The 13,381-nt window shown below is 39.7% G+C and overlaps 1 protein-coding gene across 3 annotated transcripts in view; it reads right to left on the bottom strand.

Moving 5' to 3' along the window:
* bcas3 (BCAS3 microtubule associated cell migration factor) overlaps positions 1-5,166 on the bottom strand; it is a 274,108-nt gene extending 268,942 nt beyond the window's left edge. For all 3 annotated transcript variants that reach the window (XM_010868161.3, XM_010868099.3, XM_010868284.3), the window contains exon 1: positions 5,082-5,166. The gene's annotated coding sequence lies outside the window, so the exon portion shown is untranslated. The remainder of the gene's footprint in view (positions 1-5,081) is intronic.
* Positions 5,167-13,381: the final 8,215 nt, after the last annotated feature.

Below are 13,381 nucleotides of genomic sequence, written 5' to 3' on the forward strand. Positions count from 1 at the left end.
CTCCCTGTAGGACCATCGCAAGACAATCCTCACAGCATAGAGATCTATGTCATTGCAATTTTATATGGACTTTGGGGACAAAAGACAAAGACTCACAAAAATGACGAGTTATCCACCACTTACATCACTATGAGTCAGTTTGGAGGAAATAGATTAAGCCTAGTCCTAAACTAAAAAGAAAATCAAGCTCACAGGACATCTACCATTGAGCTTGATATTTTAGTCTAGGACTGGGCTTAATCCGTGTCCGTAAAACAGGCCCTACATAAACTGTTTACACCAAAAGAAAACACACAGGTAAAATTACAAGACATGAAATACATACCCACCAGCAAAATAAAAATATAAAACCACTCAATTGGATTTGCTTATACAAAGTCCTCAAGAACAAAAGTTAAAGAACGTTTTATTCTTAATGCTATTGATAATAATTGAATAAAATATTGTTTAAATTAAAATCAGAAATATTAGATTAGTTCAGAATTAAGAATTGGCTTATCAATAGAAAAACAGTAAGATAGAAATGCACATTTACTTGATATTTTCATGCTGATAGAGTTACATTGACAGCCTTTATTTTATGCATAATCTGAAAATGCACCTCCTTCTAACACATCAACCAGTTTATTTTCTGATATAATGTAATGACAAAAGACCCATGTATAACTACTTCAACGTGGTTCAATCAATGGTTAATGTGATTAATGTACAGTAGGGAGAACAAGTATTTGAAGTTTTCCCACTTAGAAAGCATGTAGAAGTCTGTAATTTTTATCATAGGTACTCTTCCACTGTGAGTGACGGAATCTAGAACAAAAATTCAGAAAATCACATTGTACGATTTTTAAGTAATTAATTAGCATTTTATTGCATGACATAAGTATTTGATACGTCAGAAAAGCAGAACTTAATATTTGGTACAGAAACCTTTGTTTGCAATTACAGAGATCATACGTTTCCTGTAGTTCTTGACCAGGTTTGCAAACACTGCAGCAGGGATTTTGGCCCACTCCTCCATACAGACCTTCTCCAGATCCTTCAGGTTTCAGGGCTGTCGCTGGGCAATATGGACTTTCAGCTCCCTCCAAAGACTTTCTATCGTGGTTCAGGTCTGGAGACTGGCTAGGCCACTCCAGGACCTTGAGATGCTTCTCACGGAGCCACTCCTTAGTTGCCCTGGCTGTGTGTTTCGGGTCGTTGTCATGCTGGAAGACCCAGCATCTTCGATGCTCTTACTGAAGGAAGGAGGTTGTTGGCCAAGATCTCGCGATACATGGCCCCATCCATCCTCCCCTCAATACGGTGCAGTCGTCCTGTCCCCTTTGCAGAAAAGCATCCCCAAAGAATTATGTTTCCATCTTCATGCTAAACAGTTGGGATGGTGTTCTTGGGGTTGTACTCTTCCTTCTTCTTCCTCCAAACACAGCGAGTGGAGTTTAGACCAAAAAGCTCTTTTTGTCCCATCAGACCACATGACCCTCTCCTATTCCTCCTCTGGATCATCCAGATGGTCATTGGCAAACTTCAGAAGGGCCTGGACATGCGCTGGCTTGAGCAGGGGGACCTTGCTTGCGCTGCAGGATTTTAATGCATGACGGCATAGTGTGTTACTAATGGTTTTCTTTGAGACTGTGGTCCCAGCTCTCTTCAGGTCATTGACCATGTCCTGCCGTGTAGTTCTGGGCTGATCCCTCACCTTCCTCATGATCACTGATGCCCTGCGAGGTGAGATCTTGCATGGAGCCCCAGACCGAGGGAGATTGACCATCATCTTGAACTTCTTCCATTTTCTAATAATTGCACCAACACTTGTTGCCTTCTCACCAAGCTGCTTGCCTATTGTCCTGTAGCCCATCCTAGCCTTGTGCAGGTCTACAATTTTATCCCTGATGTCCTTACACAGCTCTCTGGTCTTGGCCATTGTGGAGAGGTTAAAGTGTGTTTGATTGAATGTGTGGACAGGTGTCTTTTATACAGGTAACAAGTTCAAACAGGTGCAGTTCACACAGGGAATGAGTGGAGAAAAGGAGGGCTTCTTAAAGAAAAACTAACAGGTCTGTGAGAGCCGGAATTCTTACTGGTTGGTAGGTGCTCAAATACTTATGTCATGCAATAAATGCTAATTAATTATTTAAAAATCATACAATGTGATTTTCTGGATTTTTTTTTAGATTCCATCTCTCACTGTTGACGTGAACCTATGATAAAAATTACAGACCTCTACATGCTTTGTAAGTAGGAAAACCTGCAAAATCATCAGTGTATCAAATTCTTGTTCTCCCCACTGTATTTGTTACAACAAGATTTCTCCATCAGTCAAGTAGACCACTGGGGATGCTTTGATCTGATTGTGTTATAAACTCTGTTTAAAATTAAATAGTAACCCTGTTGTCAAATACATCAACAATGTAAATATTGTCTTCATGCTAGCTAGGGTAGAATAACGGGAATACTTAAAGGCAAAATCCACTACTAGACACAATTGCAGGGGTATGCAACACTGGACCTTGAAAGCAGTTACACTCCATTTTTTCATTGCAACACTAATCAGGGTTTTATTTAGCTCTGGGACACTATTGTTTCAGACATAATTATGCACCATAGCAGTACATTTAACATGTTGTGCTGGGAAAGAGCAACCTCATTGGTTTAACAGGCCTACTATATGATCTAGTCATGTTTTTAGATATTCTGAAAAGCTCAATACCTAATAGCTAACCTTATTGAGACTGGGAAACAGTCGCTGCTTCCAATGATTCCTCATTGTAGGAAGAGCTGGACATTGCTATGAATTCTGCATATTGTTGTTTGCTTACAACCAGAAACCAGTGAAATGCAGAAAAAACTCATTAATGGACATATAAATGTAAATACAGCAGCATGAATTCACCCATTAGTAAACACACGGTTTGAAATGAAATAACCCCAGTATTCTCTGTTGATCAACATTTTCAATCAATTGACCATAAACATGATGCCAAAGTCTAATCCTTCCAGACTGCATTTTGGCTCTTACTTGAAATAATATTTTTTTTCTGTGGATTATCTCAGCAAAGGAGAAGTGGTCACTAACACAGATTTAGACATATTTGTGAACAATACCAGCCCAGGACCTCCACATCCATTTTCTAATCTATGTATTAGTAGCTTTTTTATCCTTAACTTCTGTAAAACGATCTTTGGCCTTTATTTTTCTTCAAAGTCACAGTCTGACCAATTACTTTTAATGGGATCTCAAGTAAATGGGTCCCATCTTGGTGGTTCTCTTTCCCTTCCTTGCTTGAGCTAATGGCTTTTTGTTGTCCATGCCACTTACTAGCTAGTAGGACTGGGTGATATGGCCAAAACATTATGATGACAATACATTCCCACCAAAAAACAATACAAAAATACACTCCAATAAGCTTTTGGGGCCAATCAAGTGAAATGTCTAAGAATCAGATGTTGGTTTAGAGTAATATGAAGAGTTCATATCATTCTGAAAATATTTTCTATTGACAAAATAAATAAATAAATAAATGGGTGTTGTAAGTCCATAAATCATATTATGAGGTCTAGAATAAGTAGAAATAAATAATTTAGCATGAAGATGTCCTTTATAAATGCTAAATTAACCGTTTTGGTCAGTGTTTTTGCAAACTATGAATATATAGAACCTGTAATAATGGAATGAGTGTTTCACTGTATCACGGACCCACCAGTGTTGTGATTGGCATGATATTAGCGAAAGGTTTATTGTGTGCAAAAACAATCTGGGCAAGGAAACATTACTTTTATGAAGCATACACCTTTTTTTGCAATTCACTTACAGTTCTAGGCCACTTTAATAGGTACACCTGCACGTTATCGCAAATAGCCAAGCAGCACAAGTCGAAACACGAAGTGCATGGAGGCAAAAGAATGTCCTACCCAATATAAAACACATAATTAAGTGGCCAGTGTGAGTGTCTTCCAGATTAGGGGCAAATGCCATGTGTAGCACCTATAATTCAAATGTGCACCAGCAAGAGACTTGTTCAGTTAGCAAAATATCTGTACAGTTTGCTAAAAAAGGTCTGCACTGGATTGATGATCAGGACACCATTCTCAAAGGTAGGCATTGGCATCTTTGTAGTTAACATTTAATCACAATTAAAAGCATACATTTTATCATAATATAATTTTTTTTTTAAATCTATAATCATTTGTTTTATCTCCAAGCCTTAGCTATCCTGTTTACCCACCTCTATACAATTTTGCAATTTCGTTTGCAGCCCATTCAGCTTGACAAAGCACACTCCAAACTTGCCATATTTTGCTTAGATTATAGTTTGCCTCTTTACATTCACAGTGTATATACTGGACGGTTAACCACCTGAAGTGGTCTAACCACGAATGAGAAATCCACCTCTCACAGCAACACCATCATGACACCCTCTTTCTTACTGCAATTGTTAAAGGATGATGAAGACTACCACATGTGCAATAAACACCTGCAATGTCCGGACAGGGGAGGATAGTTAGATAATTTCCCAGTGGGGTACAGTACTGTGGTGTAGATGTGTATACATTATTTCAAAGTGTCTTTCTTGCTGACAATAAAATTAATTTATTAAATAAAAACGTTTTGTAAACCATTTCGCCAGCAATAGTATTTGTAGTTCTAGGCAAAATCTGTCGAAAAACGAAAAACTCTACAGTACAGGGCAGAGAGCGTTTATTATGTAGCCTAATAATATGAGCGAACAAAATAGCCAGCCAGCTAACTAGCTAGTTGCCTCATTCACTTCTTATTGAACAGCATTAAATCACCAACTAAGATATCTACAGAAGCGAGCTAAATGGCTGATATGTATACATGGATACTTAGGGAAAACAGTGTCAATAGTGTGGATAAATGTACTGAAGCTACGCTGATAGCTAACTTAGTTACTAGCTAGTACAGTATAGTACAGACAGTAGCTGACATAGATTGGAATAGCTAAACTAGATGTCAGCAAGAGCTAGCTATATTAGGTGCTAAGCTAGCAAACGAAACAAGTTATGTAGCCTAGGTACTTTTAAAAAAAAAATAATTCGTGTACATGGCATACCATACGTACCCAATATGTTGTCTTCTAGTCAGCTGCTTTGGTTAAACGCAGGTCCTCTTGCCACAAACAATAACAGTGAAGAAAGCAGCGGAACTGTTGGACAAACCAATAAACCTGTACGTTCGTTAAGCCAATCAGTGTGCGATAAAGGCGGGCCTTGCTGTCCCTCGACCAATCATAAACAGCAATATTACGTTTTGTCCGAGAATCGTTTTTGAGGAATTTCGATGGATATTCTAGGATGGTTACGGGTATTATGAAATGTGCGGGAGGCAATGTTATTTATACCACCTTTAACACGCTTTCTTTGATAACCGTGGTCTTCGGTTAAAGCCAGTTTACCAATCTTATGTGGAAACATTCATACACAGAATAAGATGCATAACGGTCAGTCAGCGTGATCTGTTTTAATAATGTCATGAGGGAACTGGCAAGTTAACTTTGTTTCCTTAGTTAGGTTGTGTATCCTGTTTCTATGATAATTCAAAATGTATTGTTCACTTTGTCTTGATATTTTACAGGTGCTGGTCATATAATTAGAATATCATCAAAAAGTTGATTTATTTCAGTAATTCCATTCAAAAAGGGAAACTTGAATAATGCATACATTCATTCCACACAGACTGATATATTTAAAGTGTTTTTCTTTTAATTTTAATTTTATTTTACATGCTCATACTTTTCATGTTCATACTTTTCAGTTGGCCAACATTTCTAAAAATCCTCTTTTTTTTATTGGTCTTAAGTAATATTAAAATTTTCGGAGATACTGAATTTGGGATTTTCTTTAGTTGTCAATTATAATCATCACAATTAAAAGAAAAAACACTTGAAAAATATCAGTCTGTGTGGAATGAATGTAAACATTGGAATTACTGAAATAAATCAACTTTTTGATGATATTCTAATTATATGACCAGCACCTGTATTTTAAAACACTGAAACTCGATACCAATTATGTTGTGACATTGATTTTATGTGGGGAAAGATTGATAAGATACATTTTATAAAACTAAATATATTCCTTGCATAAGTATTCAACCCCTACACATTCATGTTTATAATAATACCTGTAAATCCTTTGGAAAGTCTGTACCTGCTTTGAACACAGTGTCGGGGGGATTTTGGCCCTTTCTTTTTACAGATTTGCTGCAGAATGTTCAGGTTGGTTGGATAACACGGTTTGTTTGCTGTGCTTCAGTTTGTGGGTCGACTCCCCTTTTTTGTTGTTTGTTTGATTTGCGATAAAGGAAATTAAAAGGATGTATTCCGGCTCCTTGCCTCATGTCCTGCCTCTCAACTGTGACATTATTCCATATGAATCTTTCCCAAAAGATGGGGAAAAACTTTTACCATCTTGGGTTCACAATAGGAAAATATATAAATAATTAAACAAAACATAAAATGTTTCCAAAATCAGGGTACATTTTGTAGAATCTGCTTTATGCACACTAACACCAAACACACTCATTGCCATATTAAATACTGCCCCTTATTTTTTAGGGAAAGCTATGCAAAATTCATCTTTATGTAGTCCACCTCACTTTGACCTGCCGCGCTCCCCCTTGTCAGAACTAGCTAGCATCCTTTTGAGCTGGAATTAGAAGTGCAATCGTCAAATGGTTTAATTTTGACCACCCTTGGAACTTGAGGTGGTTTTGTAAACAACATAAAGTCTGAAATCCCGTTTCAGCAGAGTGAAATATTAGCATGTTGTAGGTCTCTGTGGTGCAATTGGTTAGCGCGTTAGACTTAATCTAAAGGTTGGTGGTTCGGACCCACCCAGGGAAGACTGTTTGTGCTGCTCATTAATGTGAAACAACTTTGTCAGGCAAGTGCCAAGTTACCCCCGATTTGGGCTTGCTACTTTAAAACGATTGCATTCATTAACTTGGCGCTCAAAGAATTTAGTGCCTTGGACCTGTGCATATTGGATATTCTGCAGAATGTTCTTTGGTCTTCATTTTCCTTCAGATTCACAGCCTAACCAATGATCCTTCAACAGTTGGGTTTCAATCCAGAAAATATGACAGCATCTTTAATAATTCACAGATGGAGGTCAGTGGTAAGATAGCTGTGTCTTCGATACAGAAATGTATTTCATCTTTGTAAACTGGGAGCTTCCACAGCACAGGGGGTGAATAATTACGTAAGCAAGGCAATGTTATGGAGAGATTTCCTGTATGAGTGTGGGAACACCCCCAGTAAATTGCTAGGCCGTCTTCACCACATGCTGGAGGGCCCTGCAGGCATGTGCAGTTCCCATGCAGCCGCTCAGGATGTTCTCGCAGATGCAGTGATAGTATTAGAATAGGACCCAGGGTGGCATGGCAAATTTCCTAAGTTGCCTCAGGTTTGCTGATGCACCCCTCTTGACAACACTAGTAATGTTGATGGTCCATGATAGGTCCTTGGCTAAGTGGACTCTTAAACCCTTTTTACTATTTTTACTACTTTTGATTATTTTTACTGCATCTTCTGCTCACTCCACCCAGGTTTTCTGAGTGTTGCTACTTGATGTAGAGTTTGTGTGTTGCTAAGCCGATAAAGCTGAATAGTGGGTTTGATTCCCACCGTGGGGGAGTATGAAAACGTGTGGACTCACTACTGTCTGCCACTCTGGTAATAGAGGACCTGAGGGCATGAAGGGGCAATTTGGCAGACAACGACCCTTTCTGCAGACCGTATAATGTGTTGCAGTTTTCCCCTCTCAGTAGGCGATAGAGAAGGTGAGGATGGAATCAATTGATTTGTTTAGCCAGACCGGAACTTTCAATATGACCAAGGTGAGGGATACAGGTCTGTACTTACTGAGTCAGGACATCAATATTGAAACAATGGTGTAGGATAAAAATAAAACATCAGGAACAGTGCAATCCCCTAATAAAATGTTTGTTAAAACAGTAGCAAACTGCTCAGCACAGAGACCCTGTGGGGGAGGGGATGACAACTATTGTGTGGCCTTTGTGTGTGACATGTGCAATACACCTAGTTTAGGTCATTCAGCAGAGAGGGTTCATCTGCAGCCAAGGGAGCCTTTAGTTTGTAGTTTGTAATCCGCCTGATGCCTTTCCAGACAAGTGAGCAGTCACTGTTAGAGAACAGCTGTTTCAGCCTGAATTAAAATTAGCTTTTTGCTTATCTTGGCCAATCTATGGTAAGCAGGCAGCCAACAAATTATTGAGTAAAGTAGTATGATGCAGTACCAGCTGCGATTTCAAAATGTGGTTGTGCATCAGCAGAAATTCTCTTGATACGTCAGTCGCCGACAGACAGTAAATTAGCCAATGTCAGTAAACATTTTAAGAATGAAAGTTAGTCTAGCCAGCTATCTAAACATGAAGTAATCATGGCAGAATACTAAACAGGCATGCAATGATATCATATAAACATGTCAAATCATAGACAAATCTCTATAATTGCAGGAAGCTTGATTTGAAACAACAACATTTATCTCCTCCTATGACAAAATAGGCAGACTTGCATGAAATTGACAGAAATAGTATCTCTGGCCAATGGAAGAAAATGTTAGACTTGTATAATGTTTTAATAATGTAAAATGTAACAGACTTCCAAGGGGCCACATTTGGGCAACCTATTTAACAAAGAAAACAAGACGAAAAACTCAAATGCTCTTTAATTTTCATGGTGGGAAAACAGTCATATCGTCATATGTTGTATTTGCTTTAGGCCTGTTGTTAGTGACACTGATATCTAAAGGATATTAGGCAGGCTCAAATCCTCAATGGTCTTGAAAGGTGTGATTATAGAAGTGTTCAGAGAAAGACACAGTGCATCCCTTTGGGGCACCAGGACCAGGATTGGTAAACACTAGCATAAGAACTGATTATTGTTTCCATCCTAGATTAAGCAGCCTTAGACAGTCATGAAGATAAATGTACCTGCTTTTTTTAACTTGCCGTTCTGGACCTCAATGTGACTGGCTAAGACAAGGTGAGGATGAGGTCTTGCCAGTAGAGAGGACTGGCCATTCCCCCACCTTTCACAGAACACAACAGCCAAGAGAATATCATTGTGAAATTATAAAATTTGCACTGCATCGTCCAGTCAAGCAAAACAACATCTCTATAATTAACCCTGAGATCTCATCATTGAGAGTGAGTCAACAGTATAATCCAAATGTATTGTAAGTTAGAGATAGGCCTCTCAACAGAAGCAGGATATTCTTTATTAAATGTTCTTTTTCTGCTAGTAAGGTGCAACTTCCTCATTAATCCCACATGTCTAGATCTTCCTCATTTACCCCACGTAACTGGATCTTCCTAATTTCTCCCACATAACTGGAGCTTCCTCATTTATCCCACATAACTAGACCTTCCTCATTTATCCCACATAACTGGATCCTTCTCATTTATTCCACATAACTTGATCTTCCTTATTTATCCCACATAACTGGATCTACCTCATTTATCCCACTTAACTGGATCTATCTCATTGATCCCGCATAACTAGATTTTCCTTATTTATCCCACATAACTGGATCTACCTCATTTATCCCACATAACTAGATCTTCCTCATTTACCCCACATAACTGGATCTTCTGTCAAGTGGTCAGGAACAACTCTGCTGGAATAAATGTCACTGAAAAACAATTAAACACCCTCCAATATCACAAAGGGAGATTGGAGACGGACTCTGGCAGACAGAGAAATCAGTTTTTCCTCTCTCCTTAGGTTCCCTTTAAAACAGTTTTACTGATCTAGAATCAGCACACATAGTCAGTTATAGGATCATAAAGCCTCAGTATATTGCAACTGAAACTTGAAACGGACATTGTAATTGATACCAAACAATATATTTAATATTATCCTTGAGCTAAACCTGATATCTAGGGTATGGAACTCTGCCTACCTTCTACCTTGTTAAAGGGAGAACCCTCTATTCTAAACAATTATAATGTCAATTAAAATCTTAGACACCCTAGGCCCTAATGATCTGAAGCAGGTTTTAGGAACTTTGCTGCAGTGAAAGAGCAAGGAAACATTGCTCTTTCACTGCAGCCATCAAAGTTTTTTTTGTTTTAAGGAGAGTGAACATTTTTGACAATGATTCATACAATTAATTTGACAGACTTGCAAGGAGTATCTCTTGGAGGTCCTGGAGGTTCTGCTAGACCCAGACCTGCTGCTACAGTATGAGGTCTCTGAGAGTCTGGGCAGATTGACCAAGGCCCAACAACTAGTCTATAGTCCCATTTTGGAAAAAGATTTAGATTCCCTCGACCACATTATGGGTTAGCTAATTGGCAAACACCCTACATTTATAAAGAATATTATGTATTCTGAGAGAAGACAAATGCTCCGAGACCACCAAAAGTCACACCCTTGATTTAGTTGAGGAATAAAGGTAACATATATGTAAAAACTATTGGTCATTTATCACAACAGTGAAGGCAAAAGAACTCAGAAATAAACAGAAAAACATGGTTTTTGATCTTTATGAATCAAGCAAGTTGACCTTGACAGAATGTAGTTGCATCTTGGGGTTACAAAGATAACATTTGAAAAGATTACCAAAAAGAAACATTTGTGTCATTGGATGGTCTAAACACATGTTCTAAAAATCATTGGTTGCTGGGGCCTCTTCTCAGCAGTGGAACACCTGCCAAACTTTACACTGGGGTGTAGAAGTGGCGTTTGCACAAACGGATTTGGTACAGTGACGCTTGAGGAGACGCTCCCAAAGACGCTGTACAAAAGTGACTTGAAACAGAAAACAAACAGAAACAAAATAAACACTATGAGAAAACAACAAAGATTGAGAGTGTGGGATTTGGCATGGCTATGGGTAGGTGATTTTAAACAGATGAGTCTTGAGGTGTTGCTGGAAGATGGGGATAGTCTCAGAGTCACGGATGGTTTTGGGGAGAGAGTCCCAGAGAAGAGGAGCAACCCTTGAGAATGCCCTGTCACCAAAGCCTTTGAGCAGGGGCAGTATTGTTTAGTGCTTTATATGTCAATAGGAGGATCTTGTAGTCGATGCTTTGGGAGATAGGAAGCCAGTGTAACTCACAGAGGATAGGGGTGATATGCTGCCGGGACTTGGTGTGAGTGAGTAGTCTGGCCGCAGAGTTCTGAACTGTTTGGAGCTTATGGAGGGATGTAGATTTGATGCCGGTAAGTAGGGAGTTGCAGTAGTCAAGACGGGAGGTTATGAATGCATGTATTAGGGTTTCAGCAGCAGGACGGGTGAGGAAATGTCTGAGTTTGGTCTTGTTGCGAAGATAGAAGAATGTTGATTTTACAGTCTGTTTAACGTGCTGATCAAAGGAGAGTGTAGAGTCCAGAATGATGCCTAGGTTACGTGCGTGGGGGGATGGAGAAACAATGGTGTCATCGATGCTGAGATTGAAAGTGCCAGTTTTGGAAAGGGTGGATTTGGTTCCAATGAGTAGAAGTTCTGTTTTGTCACTTTAGTTTGAGGAAGTTGTCCTTCATCCATGCTTTTATTGGAGTCAGACAGGATTCAATATGGGTCAGAGGTGGGTTGGTGAGAGACTTGGTGGCTGGATATATTTGTGTATCATCAGCATAGCAGTGGAAATTGAGGTTGATGTGGCGGAGGATTTGACCAAAGGGAAGGATGTAGATGGTGAAGAGCCCTGAGCCCTAGGGGACACATTGAGTGACTGTAGCTGAGTCAGTGTTTAAGCCTTTGAGTGAGATGAAATGGATTTGGTTAGTGAGAAAGGAATTGAGCCAGGCGAGTGCAGTTCCCCCAACACCCAGCCTCTCGAGCTTGGTGAGCAGAATATGGTGGTTAACATTGTCAAAGGCAGCACTCAGGTCGAGGAGAATCTGGATGTTGTTGGAACCGGCATCAGCAGAGTGGAGAAGGTCATTGACAACTTTGAGAAGTGCAGTTTCTGTGCTATGGATTGGCCGGAAACCAGACTGAAGAGGCTTATATAGATTATGAGGAGAACAGGTATGGAGGCTTTAAGCAGGACTGTGGGAAGAGGATCGAGAGAACAGGTAGTATTTTTGGATGTCATTATGAGTTTTGTGATGTAAGGGGAATCAACCGGACTGAATGAGGAGAGGTGAGAGTCCTGGGGAGCAGGTGGACAAATATGGAGTTTAACAGTGGGGGGGGGGGGGGGGGGGGGGGGCTGTGGTAGATGGTGAGTTTATTGTTGATATTTTATCTTAACAAAAATACAAAAAAAAGTTGGCAAGTTTAGTCGAGGGGCTAGAGAATGAGTCATTGCAGGGCTGAAGTAGTTTGCTGACAGTAGAGAAGAGGGTCCGGGAGTTCATACAGGAGCTGTTGAGTTTGTTTGAGATGTAGGAGGACATAGCAGCACTGAGGGCATCTCTGTAAGCTGAAAGGTGGTGTTTGTAGGCTTCAGTGTGGACAGTAAGCCCCGATTTTCTCACCCGGTGTTTAAGGCGACAACCAACTTGCTTCATGGTTCAGAGCACAGATGTAAACCAGGGGGAAAGAAACATGTCTAGTTTTAGTGGTGCCAGAGTGTTGAGGGAGACATACATAGCAGTGTTGAGATGGTTAGCTTGTTCTTCAGGTGATTTGAGGGTGGAATCAATCGGAAGAGCAGAGCAGATGGCGTCTGATAGTTGGAGAGGGTCAACAGCTTTGATGTTACGAAAGGAGATTATGTGCTTGTCAGTGTTGTGTGGTACGTTTGAAGAAAATTTGAAATTAATTATTTTGTGGTCAGACAAAATAAATTAAGATGGATCTATATGGTTATGGTAAGGAAATGAAGATGGAGTTATATGGGTAATGGTAAGGCTGATGGGCCAACGGAGCAGAAGAGATCAAGTATGTGTCCTTTGATATGGGTGGGAAAATGTAAATTAACATACAGTAAAAACAGTCCAGGACAGCAATGAAATCAGAGGTAAGTTTGGAGTTAGGTGAGTCAAAGTGAATATTCAGGTCGCCAACCAGGATAAGGTGAGGGGAGAGTGATGCAGCAATGGTGAGTAGTTCAGCTAAGTCAGTGAGGAATGAGTCATTTGCTTTTGGAGGACGATAAATAATGAAGATGTTCAGGGAGTTTGTTGATTTACAGGCAATATATTCAAATGAGGTGAAGGATGGAAGAGACAACTCAGTGATTTTAAAATGGGATTTGTATAGTACAGCAAGAACACCACCACGACCTGTTAGGCGGAGGGGGGACAGATAGCTAAAACCATTGCTAGTGGCTTGATTTAATATGAAAAAATCTCTGGGTCTTTGCCATGTTTCAGTTAGGAAAAGAAAGTCCAGCTTATTGTCCAGTAATAATTCATAGAGCAGGGGGCTTTATAAGTCATGG

The sequence above is a fragment of the Esox lucius genome, chromosome 1 (genome assembly GCF_011004845.1).
Source record: "Esox lucius isolate fEsoLuc1 chromosome 1, fEsoLuc1.pri, whole genome shotgun sequence".
NCBI classification, from domain to species: Eukaryota; Metazoa; Chordata; class Actinopteri; order Esociformes; family Esocidae; genus Esox; species Esox lucius.